This window comes from Palaemon carinicauda, chromosome 33 (assembly GCF_036898095.1).
Source record: "Palaemon carinicauda isolate YSFRI2023 chromosome 33, ASM3689809v2, whole genome shotgun sequence".
Lineage (NCBI taxonomy): Eukaryota > Metazoa > Arthropoda > Malacostraca > Decapoda > Palaemonidae > Palaemon > Palaemon carinicauda.
Window position 1 is genome coordinate 20489889 of NC_090757.1, and position 20252 is coordinate 20510140.

Below are 20252 nucleotides of genomic sequence, written 5' to 3' on the forward strand. Positions count from 1 at the left end.
TTTTTTCTTAATATTTAATACCAATAATGTAAATAATTATGTAAATATAATTTGTGTCCTCTTCAGATATTATGTTAATTTGGTCAGGCAAAAAAAAAAAAAAAAAAAAAAAATCTTTTTCGTCGATTATTCTGTACATGGTAAAAATCACCGACTAATTTTACCCGTGCCCCTAACTACCTCACGTCAGGAAACCGAGACGGGAATACTAGACGTAAGAAAGTTATATCAATTTTCGGAAAGCCAATAAAATGTCGGATGAAGTGCCGAGATCGAGATGTTAATCTGTAAAGAAACATGTGTGTTCTAAGGAGAACAAACTGTTCTGGCAGGCAACATGTGTCGAAAGATAACGAAGCTTTTGGGACTTTTAAAGGATACTTATATATATATATATATATATATATATATATATATATATATATATATATATATATATGTATATATATATGTATATATATATATATATATATATATATATATATATATATATATATATATATATATATATGTATATATATATATATATATATATATATATATATATATATTTATTTATATCTATAATATATATACATATATATACAGTATATATATGTATATATGTATGTATATATGTGTAAATATGTATTTATATAAGATATATATATGTATATATGTATATGTATGATATAATATATATATATATATATATATATATATATATATATGTATGTATAATATATATATATATATATATATATATATATATATATATATATATATATATCTCACACATACATACATAGACTGTATATATATATATATATATATATATATATATATATATATATATATATATATATATATATATATATATACATAATATCCTATCTATATACTGTATATAAATAACATATGGTTATATAGATAGATAGGTAGATAGATAGATAGATATATAAAATTCCCCAAATACCACAAAGCTCCAGGGCACATAACCAGACGAATATGTATGAAAATAAAAAAAGTCGGTTCGCACTTGCAAAGCAAAAGGAAAAATACCTCAATTTGGAATTCAACAATTCACCCGCATAGTCTCTCTGGGGGAGATGAAAGACATTTATTTTCCAGTAAAAAGCTTAAGTTTACTGTTGTTTGCGCGTGCGCGTGCCCGTGTCTATCTTCTTATGTCTTTGGTTTTATCTTCATTCTAACCTTTTTGCTTTTTCATTTATATAGATTTTATCCATTTATTCCGAGGAAGTTAATTGTCTACAAGACTTTTTCAATATGATTAATTGTTTATTTTCCAGTAAAAAGCTTGTTTATTGTTGTTTGTTTGTTTATGTGTGTGTGGATTTTCTAATTTGTCTTTGGTTAGAGTTTATCCTAACCTTTTTGCGTTTTCATTTATTTTGATTTTGTTAATTCATTCCGTAGAAGATAATTGTCTTCAAGACTTTTTCAATATGATTATTTGTTTATTTTGAGTAAATAAAACCATGAGCAGTGAGAATAACAACAAAAGTTATTTTAATAACTGTTGAATTCAAAGAAGTTTTCCTATGAGATAAATCTGGTTACTCTATTTATTATAATTATTATCCACGGTAAAAAGGAAAAATTTTAATCATTAGTAATTGTCTGTTTGTGGTCGCTGGTGTGGTAACGTTCCGTACTGGTGAATGGCAGACTGCGGTTCGAGGCCCGCTCAAACTTGTTAGTTCCTTTGGTCGCTGCAACCTCACTATCCTCGTGGGCTAAGGATGTGGGGTTTGGGGAAGCCCATAGGTCTATCTGCTGAGTCATCATCAGCCATTGGTCCTAGCTTGGGTGGAGAAGGGGCTTAGGCGCTGATCATATGTATATACATGGTCAGTCTCTAGGGCATTGTCCTGCTCGATAGGGCGCTTATCGCTGTCCCTTGCTTCTACAATTCATAAACGAGCTTTAGACCCTTAATTATCTGTTTGATGAAGACCAATCAGTTTGAAGAAAATGTTCTTACCTGGAAATTGAGGCAAATTTATGCTAATTGTTTTTTTTTTATGTCATTGATTCTTTTGTTCCGAAGTACAAAGTAGTAGACTATAAATTCAACTTATTTTTTGATAATTCAACTCTTATGGTAGCTTCTCGAAAAATGTCACTGCTTGGCGATATGCTGGACTGGGGCTCGAGACCCCTCGAGCTCAATAGTTTCTAGTATCCTACCTGCTATGTCATCAACAGTCATTGTCTGGCCTTCCTTGGTCCTAGTTTGAGTGTAGAGGGGTCTTAGCGCTAATCATATGTATGTATGGTCGGTCGTAAGGCATTGTCAGTTTGTCACTGTCCCTTACCTCTGCCATTCATAAGCGACCTTTAATTATAGCCTAAGCGGACGAAAGTAGAAAATCCCCTCGACTTAATAAAATCCTCCAATGTTACTGAGAATAGTTACAACCTACGTATAAACCCGTGGAAAGAATATCTAATGGGGAAATAATAACGAGGCTGATTGGCTGTGGGTGGAGAGACTTGAAGGTGATGTCTTGGTCTCTAGCACTCGCTCGGCACCTGTGACGTAAGAGGAAAGAAATAGACTCATTTTTACAACAGTTGTTTTCAGTGAACAGAATTGTGAGAGAAGTGAGGCATTGCAGTAAATATAACTACCTTAGGTTAAGTACAGGGTAAAAGGGATATTTATATAGCTGTGCTGTCATAGGAAAATTAAAATGCAATTCTTTGTGGACTGGCATGAATAGTATATTCCTGAAGGAATGGTCCATCAAGCACACAACACTGTCTAAAGGATGACTGAATACATAAAACAACAAAAACAACAACAAGCAATTCGCGATTAATCAAGAAAACAAGACCATCGAAAGAAGAGACGACGAGAAGAGAAAACGAGAGATTCGAAGGAGTTGATAGAATAGCGGGAAGAGAAAACGAGATATTCGAAGGAGTTGATAGAATAGCGGGAAGAGAAAACGAGAGATTCGAAGGAGTTGATAGAATAGCGGGAAGAGAAAACGAGAGATTCGAAGGAGTTGATAGAAGAGCGGGAAGAGAAAACGAGAGATTCGAAGGAGTTGATAGAATAGCAGGAAGAGAAAACGAGAGATTCGAAGGAGTTGATAGAATAGCGGGAAGAGAAAACAAGAGATTCGAAGGAGTTGATAGAATAGCAGGAAGAGAAAACGAGAGATTTGAAGGAGTTGATAGAATAGCAGGAAGAGAAAACGAGAGAATCGGAGTTAATAGAATAGCAGGAAGAGTAAATGAGAGAGAATCAAAGGAGCTAATAGAATAGCGAGAAGAGAAAACAAAGAGAATTGAAGGAGTTAATAGAATAGCGGGAAGAGAAAACGAGAGAATCGAAAGTTAATCGAATAATAGAAAAAAAACGACAGAATCGAAAGAAGTAATAGAATAGCGGGAAGAGAAAACGAGAGAATCGAAGGAGGTAATAGAATAGCGGAAGAGAAAACAAGAGAATCAAAAGAGTTGATAGAATAATAGGAAAAAACGAGAGAATCGAAAGAGTTAATAGAATTGTGGAACGAGAAAACGAGAGAATCGAAGGAGTCAATAGAATAGCAGGAAGAGAAAACGAGAGAATCGAAGATGTTAATAGAAAAGCGGGAAGAGAAAACGAGAGAATCAAAAGAGTTAATAGAATATTTGGAAGAGAAAACAAGAGAATTGAAGATGTTAATATACAGTAATGGTGGGAAGAGAAAACGAGAAAATTGAAGGAGGTAATAGAATAATGGAAGAGAAAAGAAGAGAATCAAATGAATTAATAGAATAGCGGGAAGAGAAAACGAGAGAAACAAAGTAGTTAATAGAATAGCGGGAAGAGAAAAAGAGAGAATCAAAGGAGTTAATAGAATAGCGGGAAGAGGAAACAAGAAAGTCAAAGAAGGTAATAGAATAGAGGGAAAAGAAAGTGAGAGAATCGAAGGAGGCAACAGAATATCGGAAGAGAAAACGAGAGAATTGAAGGAGGTAATAGAATAGCAGGAAGAGAAAACGAGAGAATAGAAGGAGGTAATAGAATATCGGAAGAGAAAACGAGAGAATCGAAGGTAATAGAATATCGGAAGAGAAAACGAGAGAATCGAAGGAGGTAATAGAATATCTGAAGAGAAAACGAGAGAATCAAAGGAGGTAATAGAATAGTGGGAAGAGAAAACGAGAGAATCGAATGAGGTAATAGAATAGCGGGGAGAGAAAACAAGATAATCTAAGGAGTTAATAGAGTAGCGGAAGACAGAACGAGAGAATCGAAGGAGGTAATAGAATAGCGGGAAGAAAAAACGGGAGAATCGAAGGAGTTAATGGAATAGCTAGAAGAGAAAAACTCTCTTAGACTTATGTCATAGAAAGGAAGTTTTTTTTTTTTTTTTTTGTAGTTGAAGTTAAAAGCAAAGTAATATATGTAAATCGATGAGCGAAGTATATTGGTAATGATAAGTGAACTAGCTTAGTTATACTTGGAATTTTATATAACTTTCATCAAGTTTCTTTTTGGTGGCTTAGTTTATAATAGAGCTAAAGTAACATAGGAAAACTATAAAGTCAAGCGAAATTTTTAATTAAGAAATGTACATTTTCTGTACATAGTCAATGAACTATAACTATTATCTCTTACAGGCTACCTTTGTGCAGAAGCCCACGTCTTGCTATAAGCAATGCGTTCTTAAACGAACGAACAATGTATAACTAAAATACGTACGTAATACGATTTGGCAAACCAATGGTTTTTGTTGTTGTTATAATGTTTTGACTATATCTTATTACTAAAATGTCTACTGTAGGCTCTAGAGCCTGTAAATATGCGGCCCCGAGCCTATACAATAAGCTCCCACAAGATATAATCTATTTCCTTTGATAGTTCAAAGGTTACATGTGTGCTCTAAGCAATATACTGTATGTATTCATATGTATAAATATAATATACATATATGTAATCTACTGTGTGTGTGGTTTATTATTTTGTTCTAATTCTCTTAATTTCTTCTTTTATACACATCCTTTATCTTTAAGAACGATTTGTCTCCTTACACTTCCCTTCTCACCGTCGTCATAAATATTTGATACTACAAAATGCTGACAAGGCAGAGAGAGAGAGGAGAGAGAGAGGAGGAGAGAGAGAGAGAGAGAGAGAGAGAGAGAGAGAGAGAGAGAGAGAGCTATTGCATTATGAATGATCACTGAGCTAGACCCTGACAGCGCACCTTGAAGCTGCAATTCGGTTGTAAAGTCGTTTTAGTGTAAACTGTCTAAAGAGCATGGAAGCTATACCAGGACTTCCTTTTAATGTGTGTGTGTGTTTGATAGCCAGAACGGCCTCCTATCTTTAAATGAGACTAATATTCCGCTTAGTACCAGTTTTTAATTGACTGTCTTTAAAAGCTCTACTCGCCGTAAACTGATTCCCTCCGTCAACTAGGCTGAATTATTCAAGAGCATCAACACCCGCGCACACATACTCATACACAAATACGTATACTGAAGGCTGCACACATACACACAGTTACTCGATTAACTAGTCGCCACACTGAATAAGAACTGGATAACGTTTCGGGAAATGTTATTTTGTAGAGATCGGTCAACGTTTCATCTGCTACCAGCGAAATATTTTTGGTTGGGAATACGTCACGTTTTCAAATCGTGCTTTTCACATTCGCTTAAACTATGGCCTCTTTTCGTCTCCATTTCTAAGTGATTTTCCATGAGTTTTCCACTGTTAAAAAGTGATATATATTTTTTTTTTCTTTTAGAGTTGTTGAATGTCTCAAATACTTTTTAGTCCATCCGCGGACACTCCATTTGTTCTTGGATAGATCGATTTAGTTAAACATTTAGATTTTTTTTTTTTTTCATGATGTCTTACTTATTCTTGAACTCGTTTACCGTGAGACTGTTCACTACATCCGATGGAAGTCTATTCCAAGTATTTTCTATTTTGTATGTAAAGAATTTGCTACATTGAGTGGTGTTGTATCTTTTTAATTCCCGTTTGTATCCGTTACCTCTGGACTGATTTGTGCTAAGCGTGAATAGATTGTTGTAATCTACATTTGTTATTTCTTTACGAATTCTTAATGCTTCTATTAACTGTCCCTTTAGTCGTCGAGTTTTGTTTTATCAAATAAGTTCAAACGTTCCATCCTTCGTCTATATCCAAATTGCCTTATCGGTGGAACTACTGTAGTTTAGTGGCTCTAGCTTACACTGCTTCCGTGATAACATTTGATTTGTCTAACTGCTCTTGCAACAGGCTGTGCTTTCCATTTCCTTTATCTTGAATCAGTTCCATCTTGAAATGATCAACGAGAACATTGTTCATGTTTTCAGAACATTTAGTCCTATGTGTTTTTATAATGGCACAAACTTCATGTTCAGCTAAATGACCTTTGCATAAATCAACAAAATGGTCACAGTTTTGGATGCTTGGAGACCATATTTGTGACATGGAAGATGTAAATATCAGAGACAAAATTATGTCAAACATTTTCATACGAAGATATATTTTGGAGCAGCGAAGGATGATTAATGGAGAACGATATAACAAACTTTTGGAATTAAACAGAAGTAAGATGTATCAAATACGGAATTCATTGTGAGTTAAGATGTTTGCAACTTCGATATTATTTATGTAGCATAATAAAAACACTATTATAGCTGTATCTGTACAATCTGTCTTGCTAATAAAAAAAAAATTGTACTGCGCAATGGCAGCTTAAAACGTTGCAATTCCAGCCTTAAAGGCAGCGGTTTTCAAATTAGCTTTCATTGGACGTGATAGTGACCTTATATCTACATTAGACATGGCTGCCTTATGCTTCCGTGATAATTCATGTCTTTGAATATCTACGAGTTTTGCATTGATATCATTCATACAATAGTTACAATAACCTTTGCTAGAGTCATTTGTATCTTCCACATGCCATCTTTTGAAAGTTTTTAACTGCAACCACACTGTTTTTTCTAAATTTTAGTTCGTATTGTTTTCCCATCTTGAACTCTGAAATGTGAATCAAACTATCAACATTTGATCTTATAAGAAATTGCTATAACAGTTCTAAAGAAGTTCAAATCAAAAAGATCATATATACAAATTAACCGACAATCGATGTTCCCTTTAATGATTCAGTACGTTGTTAAGCATTGATTTTGTAATCATGCTAAAAAAAAAAAAAAATAGTTGACAACAGGAGAAAACACTTTAAATGCACATAACACAATTTCACAAAATATGAATTCACGTACAGTATATTATTATTATTATTATTATTATTATTATTATTATTATTTGCTAAGCTACAACCCTAGATGGAAAAACAGGATGTTGTAAGTCCAAGGGCTCCAACAGGGAAAAAATAGCCCAGTGAGGAAAGGAAACAAGGAAAATTATTATTATTATTATTATTATTATTATTATTATTATTATTATTATTATTATTATTATTATTATTATTATTAGCTAAGCTACAACCGTAGTTGGAAAAGCAGGAGGCTATAAGCCCAAGGGTTCCAACAGGGAAAAATAGCCCAGTTAGGAAAGGAAACAAGGAAAATTATTATTATGATTATTATTATTATTATTATTATTATTATTATTATTATTACTAGCCAAGCTACAACCGTAGTTGGAAAAGCAGGAGGCTATAAGCCCAAGGGTTCCAACAGGGAAAAATAGCCCAGTTAGGAAAGGAAACAAGGAAATAGATAACCGATATAAGAAGTAATGAAAAATTAAAATAAAATATTAAAAAAAAAAAAAACAATAAAGACCTTTTGGTATATTCACAAGACAATGTTTTGTGATAGTAAGCGCCCGAGTTAATGCATGCATTTTGATGATCATAATTTGTTATAGGTTTTGACTTGTAATGTCTGAAAATCGAAGGCTTTGCAAGCATTGCAAGAACATTGTCAAATTCTCTCTCTCTCTCTCTCTCTCACTCTCTCTCTCTCTCTCTCTCTCTCTCTCTCTCTCTCTCTCTCTCTCTCTCTCTCTCTCTCTCTCTCTTTCTCTCTCTCTCTTTCCTGGAACGATTTGAGTATATTCCTTTGAACTTATGGTCCATACATTATTGACCTAAACTGTCGATTTATAGGAGAGAGAGAGAGAGAGAGAGAGAGAGAGAGAGAGAGAGAGAGGGAGAGGAGAGAGAGAGAGAGAGAGAGAGAGAGAGAGAGAGAGAGAGAGAGAGAGAGAGAGAGAGAGAGAGACGGGGGAGGGTTACACTCGGGTTATATGGCAACTTTTACAGAATATCTGAATATGACATTAACAACAAATACCAAAGTATTAAATTTATTACTATTAGATATTTTGATAACGATGATCATTATAAACATGATAAACTATAATGCGTATCTGTATATTATTTCACGTCCGATCTCTTTCTTAATTCTTACTAGTAATAATAATAATAATAATAATAATAATAATAATAATAATGATAATAATAATAACAATATTATTATTATTATTATTATTATTATTATTATTATTATTATTATTATTATTATTATCCAAGCTACAACCCTAGTTGGAAAAGCAAGATGCTATAAGCCCAGGGGCTCCAACAGGGAAAAATAGCCCAGTGAGGAAAGGAAATAAGGAAATGAATAAATGAAGAGAACAAATTAACAATAAATCATTCTAAAAAAAGTAACAACGTCAAAACAGACATGTCATATATAAACTATTAACATCAAAAACAAATATGTCATAAATAAACTATAAAAAGACTGCACTATAATTGTTCAGTGGCCACTTTCCTCTTGGTAAGGGTAAAAGGGACTCATTAGCTATGGCAAGCAGCTCTTGTAGGAGAAGGACACTCCAAAATCAAACCATTGAGTTAGTCTTGGATAGTCAGTACTACATTGGATCCTTTCCTCTGGTTACGGTTCACTTTCCCATTGCCTACGCATGCACCGAATAGTCTGGCCTAATCTTTACATATTTTCCTCTGTCCTCATAACCTGACAACACTGAGATTATCAAACAATTCTTCCTCACCCAAGGGATTAACTACTGCACCATAATTATTTAGTGACTACTTTTCTCTTGGTAAGGGTAGAAGAGATTCTTTAGCTATGGTAAGCAGCTCTTCTAGGAGATGGGCACTCCAAAATCAAACCATTGTTCTCTAGTCTTGGGTAGTGCCATAGCCTCTATACCATGGTCTTTCACTGTCTTGGTTTAGACTTCTCTTGCTTGAGGGTATACTCGGGCACGCTATTCTATCTCATTTCTCTTCCTCTTGTTTTGTTAGTTTTTATAGCTTATATAGGAAATATATGTTTAGGTTCCATTTTCCCTTTCCTCACTGGGCTATTTAACCTGTTGGAGCCCTTGAGCTTATAGCATCCTGGTTTTCCAACTAGGGTTGTATCTCAGTAAGTAATAATAATAATAATACTTGCCAAGTCAACGATGCCAGGTTAAATTACTTAATAATGCAAAAAAAAAAAAATAAATAAAAAATAAAATAAAAATATCAGCAAAACTTGTTGTATCTCAGCAAGTAATAATAATAATAATAATAATAATAATAATAATAATAATAATAATAATAATAATAATAATTGTCAAGTCAACGATGCCAGGTTTAAATTACTTAAAAAAAAAATCCGCAAAACTTGTTATAATGAGGGTAATAGATAATACGAATGGTTGATACAACTGATGCGTATGAGCCAATAAATCTCAATTGTTCGCATGACAATATTCTCGACATTGCTCTCACTTAACTCTCATTGAGTTAGTTAAAGTGCGTTATTTCTTCTTCTTCTTCTTCTTGGTTTGTTAGACACAAACCGACACGAAAATAGTCGCATATGGTAACGTGTTTGCCTAGCATTCGCATGACAGCAGATCGATCCCCTCCCCGAGACCGTGAGTTTAAGCTGCTTACTGGGTTGGCAACTGCTTCAGTTGGGCATCACAGTGGGGTGGGGGTTTGGGCTTGCCCAGCTGACGTTCTGGTGATCATCTATTCTGATAAAACTGGAGCTGAAATCCGACACCTTCAGCCCTTTGAGATGTATGTCTACAGTAGGTTCTAGAGCTTTCAAATATGTAGCCCAAATGCTATACAACAAGCTCTCACTAGACATTATTATTATTATTATTATTATTACTTGCTAAGGTACAACCTTCGTTGGAATACCAGCATGCTATAAGCTCAGGCTCTCCAACAGGGAAAGTAGCCCAGTGAGGAAAGGAAACAAGGAAAAATAAAATACTCTAAGAACAGTAACAACATTAAAATAAATATCTTATATATAAACTATAAAAACTTTAACAAAACAAGAGGAAGAGAAATGAGATAGAATAGTGTGCCCAAGTATACCCTCAAGAAAGAGAACTCTAACCCAAGACAGTGGAAGACCATAGCGCAGAGACTACGGCACTACCCTCGACTAGAGAACAATGGTTTGATTTTGGAGTGTCCGTCTCCTAGAAGAGCTGCCTACCATGGCTAAAGAGTCTCTTCTACCCGAAACACCGAAGGTATTAAGGCTTTCAAGAAGAGACTGTAGACTTTCTTGTTCTTCAAGTGCTTCGAGAATTCGAATTTGACAATAAACAAAAACTACGTAATGTGATATCCAAAATACCCAAGGATGTATACGAGAAACTTATCTTGTATACAGTGAGTAGGGTTCTCCTGCATAATAGAACCAGAATAAACAGCTATTAAAGTAATTACATTTTAGAATAGTTTATTATACAATTCAAGACAACGTGAAGCACTTAAGTAAAAAATAAAAGACGACAAATGAGTTTTCTAGACCCCGATAACAAGGCAGATAAAATTAAGTCACAACTGCTTTGTGATATCCGCATCTATATTTAGAAAGAAATGTAAAGATAAGTGAATGGCTAGAAAAGAATTGTAAAGGTCACTAACATATTATTATTATTATTATTATTATTATTATTATTATTATTATTATTATTATTATTATTATTATTATTATTATTATTATTGTTGTTGTTGTTGTTGTTATCATTAAAGGAAGACTTTCATTGTCCCCTAGGTCACTAACATATTATTATTATTATTATTATTATTATTATTATTATTATTATTATTATTGTTGTTGTTGTTGTTGTTGTTGTTATTATCATTAAAGGAAGACTTTCATTGTCCCCTTGTCATCTTGGTTTCAATAAGGATAGATACACACATATATATATATATATATATATATATATATATATATATATATATATATATATATATATATATACTGTATGTATGCATATGCATATATTTGTATACGGATACATATACATTTACGCGTGCGTATGTGTGGTAGCGCGCAGACGCGCGTTCTCAATCTCATTTTTATACAGTCGTGTGTACGTGACGTATGATATCCTGTGAACTGGGGAGTTTTAATTTATCCCCGTTTACATAGTCTGGCTGCATAGATTTGTTAAATTGTTAATATCTTGAGGTAATGTTTGGAAAAATAACCTGCTGAAATATTCTTGAAATATTTTATTTTTCCTCGTTTCCTTTCCTCACTGGGCTATTTTTCCTTTTGCGGTTCCTGGGCTTATAGCGTCTTGCTTTCCCAACTAGGGTTGTTGCTTAGAAAGTAATAATAATAATAATAATAATAATAATAATAATAATAATAAACATCTAGCTAAACTCTACGGGATTTAACATAAGAAATCAATTTATGTCGCATACTTTATTATTATTATTATTATTATTATTATTATTATTATTATTATTATTATTATTATTATTATTATTATTATTATTATTATCCAAGCTACAACCCTAGTTGGAAAAGCAAGATGCTATAAGCCCAGGGGCTCCAACAGGGAAAAATAGTATTTTAAATGTTTATAAATTATTCTGAGGTAATCTTTGATGAATGAATACATGGGATATATAACATTCTTTAATTGGTTCGTATAAACTAGCGTCACAACTGCGTCGGTCACCGGGACAAGGGCTACGTGATTCCAAGCATTATGATGGCGTGGAGTCAGCAACATTCCACAAAGGGCTTCCCTCACTTCCGTTTTCGCCATTGTTGTTTGTTTTCTAGCGACGAGACTCTTATTGTTGGGACACCCATTGCTGGTGTATGTGCGTGTAAACAGAACAGCGTGTATTGATACACTGCCCACTTGCTGATCACTGTTGGGAGAGGCGCCGAATGCTAAATTTCGCATTTATTAATGAATTATTCAGTGAAACAATTTACTGGGAAGAATTATGTAATTTTGTATAATAATTGCTGACATATGTGCAATAACTGCATTGCTCTTAGGACTTAGTTTTGTATAGTATTTTAGTTATGATATGTTGGAAGTTAAAGCCTAAAGATGTTTAAGTAGTTGGTATGGTAGAGGAAGAAGAAGAAAAGAAAGAAGGAAAAGAAGTAAAAGAGGGAGGGAGGGGGGAAAGAAGACTTATGATATTAGGCCTTGTGTTGTGGATTGATAGCGTATACGTTGTGTGAAATATTGCTCTCAAATATATTTGTGTATGGGCGATTCTTTTCGACAAATCTACTGTAATTAGTATGAAACGAATAATTAATTTTCTATACCATATGCTTGTTTTGTCAATAAACTACTACTACTACTACTACTACTACTACTACTACTACTACTACTACTACTACTACTACTACTATGCTTAAATATGTACGAAGAGAGAAAAATAGAAAAAAATCTCAATGTATGTACCTTGGTATGTAGGCCTACTACACAAAATATTTCAAACTACGTATCCGTGCAGTCTTTCATAATCAATTACTTTTTTTTCCCTTTTGCGAGATTAATTTGAGGGGATTTGGTTCATGATTATATCGACATGCTTAGCTTCATTCACTCACTGAACTAAAGACCTCAAAGAACTATCGATGTTCTAATATATTGTATTCATCAAACAGCTCATTCATTTGATTATTCCCCTATTTCAGTGAAAATAACGTTAAATCAAAATTTAACTATATCAACTCCTTTCAAACATGTTTTAACTTACGCTAAGTCAAGCGAGATCTTACCTTGAAAAAGATGCGAGTCAGTAGGTTAAACCAAGGCCCTACTCCTAGTCCTAGTACAGTATATCCTGTAGCGGGGAGGAGATAGGAGGAGCATTAGCCCGCACTCTCATTTCTCATACGGACTGGATAGATTTTTGTCCAGCTGACGTCACAAAACATAGCTTGGTAAGTGTCAGACGAGTGTGGGCAAAGACATTCACCCCTTATCACAATTCGCAGCAGTCTAATGTAACTTCCTCTATTCACCCGTGAGAAACAAACATTTGTTTCTTTACCAGCCCTTGCAGATAAAATTGGTGAGGTGGTTTATGCGTTTCGAGTAGCTAGATACCTTTCTACCGATTACGATAGCCTACGAGAATATTAACATGGCATAACTCCATTACGAAGATGATGAATTCTACCTTAGCTTTTTACGGGAGTTGGTGTATTTGTTTCGTTGCAAATAGTACAAGGATTGCTCATCTTAAACATTCGAAAGGAAAACAAAACGAACATTAAAGCCGAGTACTAGATCCCCCCCACTCTCTCTCTCTCTCTCTCTCTCTCTCTCTCTCTCTCTCTCTCTCTCTCTCTCTCTCTCTCTCTCTCTCTCTCTCTCTCTTTTACAATTTTTTCTCTAATTCGCTAGTAATTCATTGTCTTGTTATTAATATTTGCGTATGGGCTGCCAACGTAAGAGCAACCTCTCTCTCTCTCTCTCTCTCCTCTCTCTCTCTCTCTCTCTCTCTCTCTCTCTCTCTCTCTCTCTCTCTCTCTCTCTCTCTCCGAGCTTAGCAAATAATGAAATAGAAAGACCTAGTCATGATGCGATATCTTTGTGTAGACCAATGGAAATAAACTTAATCGTGTGACTACGAAATAAATTTTCATCACGCAAGAAATTAAAAATTACAATTTTCTTCACAAGATTTTAGAGGATAACAACGCTTAAACCTTAAGAAATGACTTAACGATAGCCTACCTACGATACTAGGGAATGCTAAGATTAACTTTAAAAGCACTTTAACTAATATAATGGAGATGGTTTGGGCATGCTCTTCGCACTCCCCAAGAGAGAGTAGTTCACCAAAGTTTCAACTGTGGTCTGCAGAGCACTCGAAGAGTTGGAAGACCCAGGCCTACATGGCTGAGGACTATGAAGCGTGGATTTGGAGATGATGAATGGAGAAGTATTGGTTTAAAAGGTTAAGACGACTGGCAAAACATATCTGAGACCCTTTGCGTCAATAGGCGTAGGAGATGATGATGATGAAACATGGGATCGCAAATGAAGGAAAATAATGAAATCAACGGTATACTGTAACCCAGAAGAACTGAAATATTGCAATATGGAGACGGAAGAGAGGTAGACAGCGAAGGGAAGAGATTAGAAGGCTTGAAAGTGGGTGAAGGCAGGGGAACAAAGGTAATGCCTACAGACTCCTAAGTACGTATATTCATTATTCAATCTCCAGAGGTTCGTCCATAACTTTTATCATTTGTCTGCATTTTCATTGACGATTATCTTAGTTTTACTCATATTCATTTTCATTCCTACATTTCTGCTGTTCTATTAAAATCTTTTATCATCTTTTGTAATTCCTCCCATGATTCATTAAACGCAACTACAGTGGAACCTCTACATACGATTGTCCTAACATACAAATTTTCTAACATACGAAGTAAAATTCGACCAAATTTCTGTCTCGACACCCTAAGTGTTGCTCCAACATATGAAGTAAACAATACGCTTACCCGTGGAATCTTCTCGAAAGCGTCCAGCGTCGTTTGTTGTTGACGCCGTTAGACGGCAGCACATCGGAGGGACGCCAATCGAGCGTCACCTTGATCCGTCCTCTCATCTCGTGCGCATCGTGTGGTTGTCCTCTATTTGCTCAGTTTTAACAGTTTTTTATCTTCCCTTTTCACGGGTTGTTTTCTGTATTCCGTAATCATGGGTCCTAAAAAGCTTAGTATTGGTTCAGGAAGTAGTAGTAGTGGTGAGAAAAAGAGGAAGTCTATGCTTTCATTAGAATTAAAGTAAGAAATAATAGAAAAGCATGAGCAAGGTGTACGTGTTTGTGATCTGGCTAAACAATATGGCCGGAATATGTTTACGATCTTGACAATCATAAAACAGAAGTCAGCCATTAAAGCAGTGAAATCTTCGAAGGGGATCACGATTATTTCCAAACGTCGTAGCCCTACCCTTGAAGAGATGGAACGACTTTTGTTAATATGGATCAAAGACAAGGAGATCGTTGGCGATACGATCACGGAAACGATCATTTGTGAGAAGGCCAGCGCTATCTACAGTGACTTGAAGGTGGCGCGCTCTCGGGGTGACGTGGGGGAGAGTTCAGCCGATCCTACGACGGAGGAATTCAAGGCGTCTCGAGGTTGGTTCGAGAAATTTAGGAAACGGACCGGGATTCATTCAGTTGTTTGTCATGGAGAAGCTTCGAGTTCGGATACCAAGGCTGCTAAAGACTTTGTTAAAAAGTTTGAAAGCATCATGGCGGAGGAAGGTTACGTAGAGCAGCAGGTGTTCAACTGTGATGAAACCGGTCTGTTTTGGAAAAAGATGCCTAGTCGAACGTACATTACCGCTGAAGAGAAGAAAATGCCTGGACATAAGTCAATGAAGGATCGGTTGACTCTTGCGCTTTGTGCCAACGCCAGCGGGGACTACAAAATAGAGCTGATATTGGTTTACCATTCCGAAAACCCTAGGGCATTTAAAGCACATAGAATCCGTAAAGACCTGCTACATGTTCTATGGCGTTCTAATTCTAAGGCTTGGGTTACTAGGCATATCTTTGTGGAATGGGTAAACGTAGTTTTTGGCCCTGCTGTCAAGAAGTATCTTCAGGAGAGGAATTTGCCTTTGAAGTGCTTGCTTTATTTGGATAATGCACCTGCTCACCCCCCTGGACTCGAAGATGATATCATCGACGAATACAAATTCATCAAGGTGTTGTATCTTCCACCGAATACCACCCCTATCCTCCAGTCCATGGACCAGCAAGTCATCTCGAATTTTCAGAAGCTGTACACCAAGCACTTATTTAAGCAGTGCTTTAATGTCACACAAAGCACCAACCTAACTTTGCGTGAATTTTGGAGGAGCCACTTTAATATCGTGCACTGCTTAAAGATCATTGATCAGGCTTGGGAGGGAGTAAATCGTCGGACCCTGAATTCCGCTTGGAAGAAGCTTTGGCCTGATGCTGTTGCTTCCAGAGATTTCGAAGGTTTTGGCCCCGAAAATGAACCTGTGGTTGCCGTTGAGGAAGACGTCGAAGAGATTGTATCCCTTGGCAAGTCCATGGGTCTGGAGGTGGATGAAGATGACATCACCGAACTCTTCAATGAGCATCATGAAGAGCTCACCACCGAGGAACTCAAGGAGCTGCAAGCCATGCAGCATGATGAGTTCCAAGCGCAGTTGAGTGAGTCGGAGGAGATCGAGGAGGTAGGCCAAATCTTAGGTACGGCGGAAATAAAACAGATGTTGGCATACTATCAACACGTTGATTTCATCAACAAGCATCACCCACAGAAACTTCAGGTTTGCCGTATTGTTGCGCCGTTCGATGATGTTTGCTTAACGCATTTTAGAAAAATCCTCAAAAGCCGTACCAAGCAACTTTCACTCGATAGTTTCTTTAAAAAATCTTTAAAACGGTGTAGTGATCATGATGAAAAGAAAGAAAGTGAAGCCAAGAAAAGGAAGACCGAATCGAGTGAAAGTGATGAAAATTAAAAATTAGAAAAGAAAAAATGTAAAAAAAAAATATAAACTTATAAAAATGAAAAAAAAAATAAGCTAAGTTAAGTTAAAGTTCACGTAGTAGTGTAAGTTAGTGTAAGTTATCGTACACGTTATCGTACAAAGTCACCGTCCCTACTTCCTTACTGATCTTCCGTCTCCTCCTGCCTAGCTGGCCTGTCGCTAAGGTAAAGTGTTACATTAAAACCCCTTTTTTATTTATCATTTCATTATTATTATTCTTTTTTTTGGTTTGTAATATGTATTTATTATACAGGTATAGTATTAATGTAATGTGTAATTATGTGTAGCCATTTATTAAGGATTTATTATGGGTTTTTAGGCTGAGGAACGAATTAAATAAATTACCATGTATTCTTATGGGAATATTTGCTCCAACATACGATTGTTTTAACATACGAAGCAGTTTCTGGAACGAATTAAGATCGTATGTAGAGGTATCACTGTATTTCATCTGAAAATTTTATGTTGTTAAGGTATTCCCTATAAATAGTAATTCCTACATTTTCCTAATCTAAATTCTTAAAAAAAATTCTACTAGACATGATGTGAATAGTTTAGGAGAGATGGGGTCTCCCTGTCTAACTCCCTTTTCACTAAGAATTTTCTCCCTATCTTTATGTAGGTTTAGGATTGCTGTACTTCCTGTGTAAATATTTTCGTGTCTAACATAGGATTCTTCTATTCCTTGTTTTTGAAGGGTTTTCATTACTGTTGATGTTTTGACAGTCAAAAATTTTCTCATAGTCTATAAATGCCATATATAGTGGTTTGTCATACTCCACTAATTTTACCTTTAGCTGGTTAATTACATGGATATGGTCAGTTATTGAATACCCTCTTCTAAAGCCTGCCTCCTCTCTTGGTTGATTAAAGTCTGTCTTTCTGTTCGCCCTAATATGATATTTGTAAATATTTTATATATTACGGAGAGTAAGCTTATTGGGCAGTAATTTTTCAGGTCTTTTGTCTCTTCCTTTTTTGTGAATTAATATAATGCTTATATAAATATATGTTATTATATGTTATGGCTTTTGTGGTCTGGGCACTAAAAATATATTATAATATGGCTCGTGACTGGGAACCAAACATATGATGTTATATATATATACATACATATTGTGGAGAATTTTTTAATGGTTACGTTCTGAGTGGGAACTTAGTCCGGGAAAGTCTCCTTATAACAGTTACACAAAGTTCAACAGGGGAGGATAGGAGCACTTACTCTCGGGGCACAAACACCCTGCTAATACTTTACTGTCACAATTCACAAACCAACACTCTACATACAAAAGGGGGAAATTTTACTGTCCAGAGGCCTAAGCACTCCACACGTAGGATTAAGAATAATTTATGGCCTACTCTAGCTTTGTCAGGTCTATAGTCCTCTCATTCTCAGGCTCTGTTCCGGCTCCGTCCCAGTGACCCCAATGAGATGCTGGACAGTTATTTTACGTTAATGTAAGGTAGACAAAATCCAAAATGGGAGCAGTGATGTAAAGTAGTTTAAAAGTTTAAAGATAAGGATCTTTACCTTCGAAGCAAATATATTAATGCAAAGTTCCTCGCTGTTACCACCTATAGACTTACTTAGGTTTTCTCTTTAAATACTGGGTACTTTGTCCCGTGATTAACTATTCATTTCACACATTAAAATAAATGAGGGAGCAAAAATACTAAAGAGGTTTAATTAACCTAATACTGATTTATTTCACAAATTTACATGAAAGAAACGGACATCTTAACAAAGGCAAAAAATGGTATAAAAGGAAAGCAATTCAAAATGATGAAAATTAGTTAGTTAGACACGTGGTCTACAATAATCAAAATCAAAATGGGGTCTGGCACGTGGCCCACGTGACCCAGAGACTATGCTAGTCTCAAACCAAAATGATAACGAAAAAATATTTACACACAATCCCACCGCACACAGTCCGAATAGTGTAATTAGCCAGGTACCCTATCAAGTTAAAATTAGTCTAAGCTGATAAAAAATGGGGGAAAACTAAATGGCCATTGATGTAGTACCTGCACTCCTTTGAAGTTTAGTCCTATGCCCGAGATAGCTGTTGACCTGGTTGTTGCACTAATTGGCACGCTGCACTCTTGCCTGGCTCACCCCAAGAATCTCACTTTGGCTGCAACTAGGTACAGCTGGTTCCTCTTCTCAATCTCTCCGACCGGCAGCAACAGAACTCGTTGGTGAGACACGTTTTGGAAGAGGGGGATGGGGGTGAGCCAGAAGTGGCCGGGTTCAATGACCAGGCAGGTCAGCAGGCCAGGGCAGCTCCTCGTAGAATGTGGTCGACACTACGGTCGAAGAGATCACCTGGCTTCACCTTTCCAGACAGGTGAAGAGCTCGATGCGCATGGTAATCCATTGGGGTTGCCATATCGGGACTTAAGGACAGGGCAATATATTGTTGAAAGGAGTGCAGAGGAGGCAGGATTTTGTACTAAATACTCAGATAAATCTTGCTGCTCTGAGGGAGGTTATATATACAACAATCCTACCTATTCTGGCTTGCTAAAAATTAATATTTAAAATGATTAATTAGCAATGGACTGGTACGATGGGCATACATCTTAAAATTAACAAACCTTAATTGGTATTGAGAAATATAAGATGCATTAATTCAGCAGTATTGGAATTTATATAAAATGTGCAGTTTAGGAATTTAATCTCGACCCATGTAGTTTAAGGAAAGAACCAACATACGCCGTGGTTACACTAAGGCCCTCTAACGTGCGTATCTACGCTGTGACGTCACGAGCTTGGCGTGCGCCACTGTCAACAAGTTTAGATTAGTCCTCCCTATGTTTTGTTAAAGAAAACTAGATGTAGGAGAGAATGTTTAAGGGGTAGCTATAGTATTAGTAAAAGAGAGCTAAAAATACGATTGAAAGAAGAAGAGTGAAGAAAATTCTTCACACCCTGGGGATAAAGGGGAGAAAAAAGGGAGAGGGGTTAGTTCCGGCAAATGTGATTCAACTACTTGTTAGTATGAGCGAGATAAGGTTACTGGCTGAATGATGAGTGAAGTTGTTCTTCACATCATCGTCCGTTTAAAGTTAACAAAACGCCTTTAACGTTAATTAAAATCAATTGAATCAAAAGTTATGCTTTCACGTGAATTAGGGGAAAATTGAACCACGCAGGCAATGTTTCACGGAAGCGTTAATATAAGTAAATGATCAGTGTTAACTTGAAACGTACGATGCAATAGTAATTAAAGGATTAAAAACACTCCATTCTTCCCACCCTAGGGGTACGGATAGAGCAAACAAAACGTATGCCAATAACGGTCGAGTTCAGCAACAAGTCAGCCAAATGACAAATTAAAAATTATGGGGGTGAATCCCAATCCCGGTCTGACAGCCAACGTTTTACATGAAATGTCTTTACATATAAAATTACTGGCGTAATGAAAGCTTTGAA

General features: G+C 35.6%; 1 protein-coding gene across 1 annotated transcript in view; it reads right to left on the reverse strand.

Annotated features, from left to right (window-relative positions):
• The window catches only part of Mpv17 (Mitochondrial inner membrane protein MPV17), a 509363-nt gene extending 489337 nt beyond the window's left edge, over window positions 1-20026 (reverse strand). The window contains exon 1 of the mRNA XM_068356814.1: window positions 18842-20026. The gene's annotated coding sequence lies outside the window, so the exon portion shown is untranslated. The remainder of the gene's footprint in view (window positions 1-18841) is intronic.
• Window positions 20027-20252: the final 226 nt, after the last annotated feature.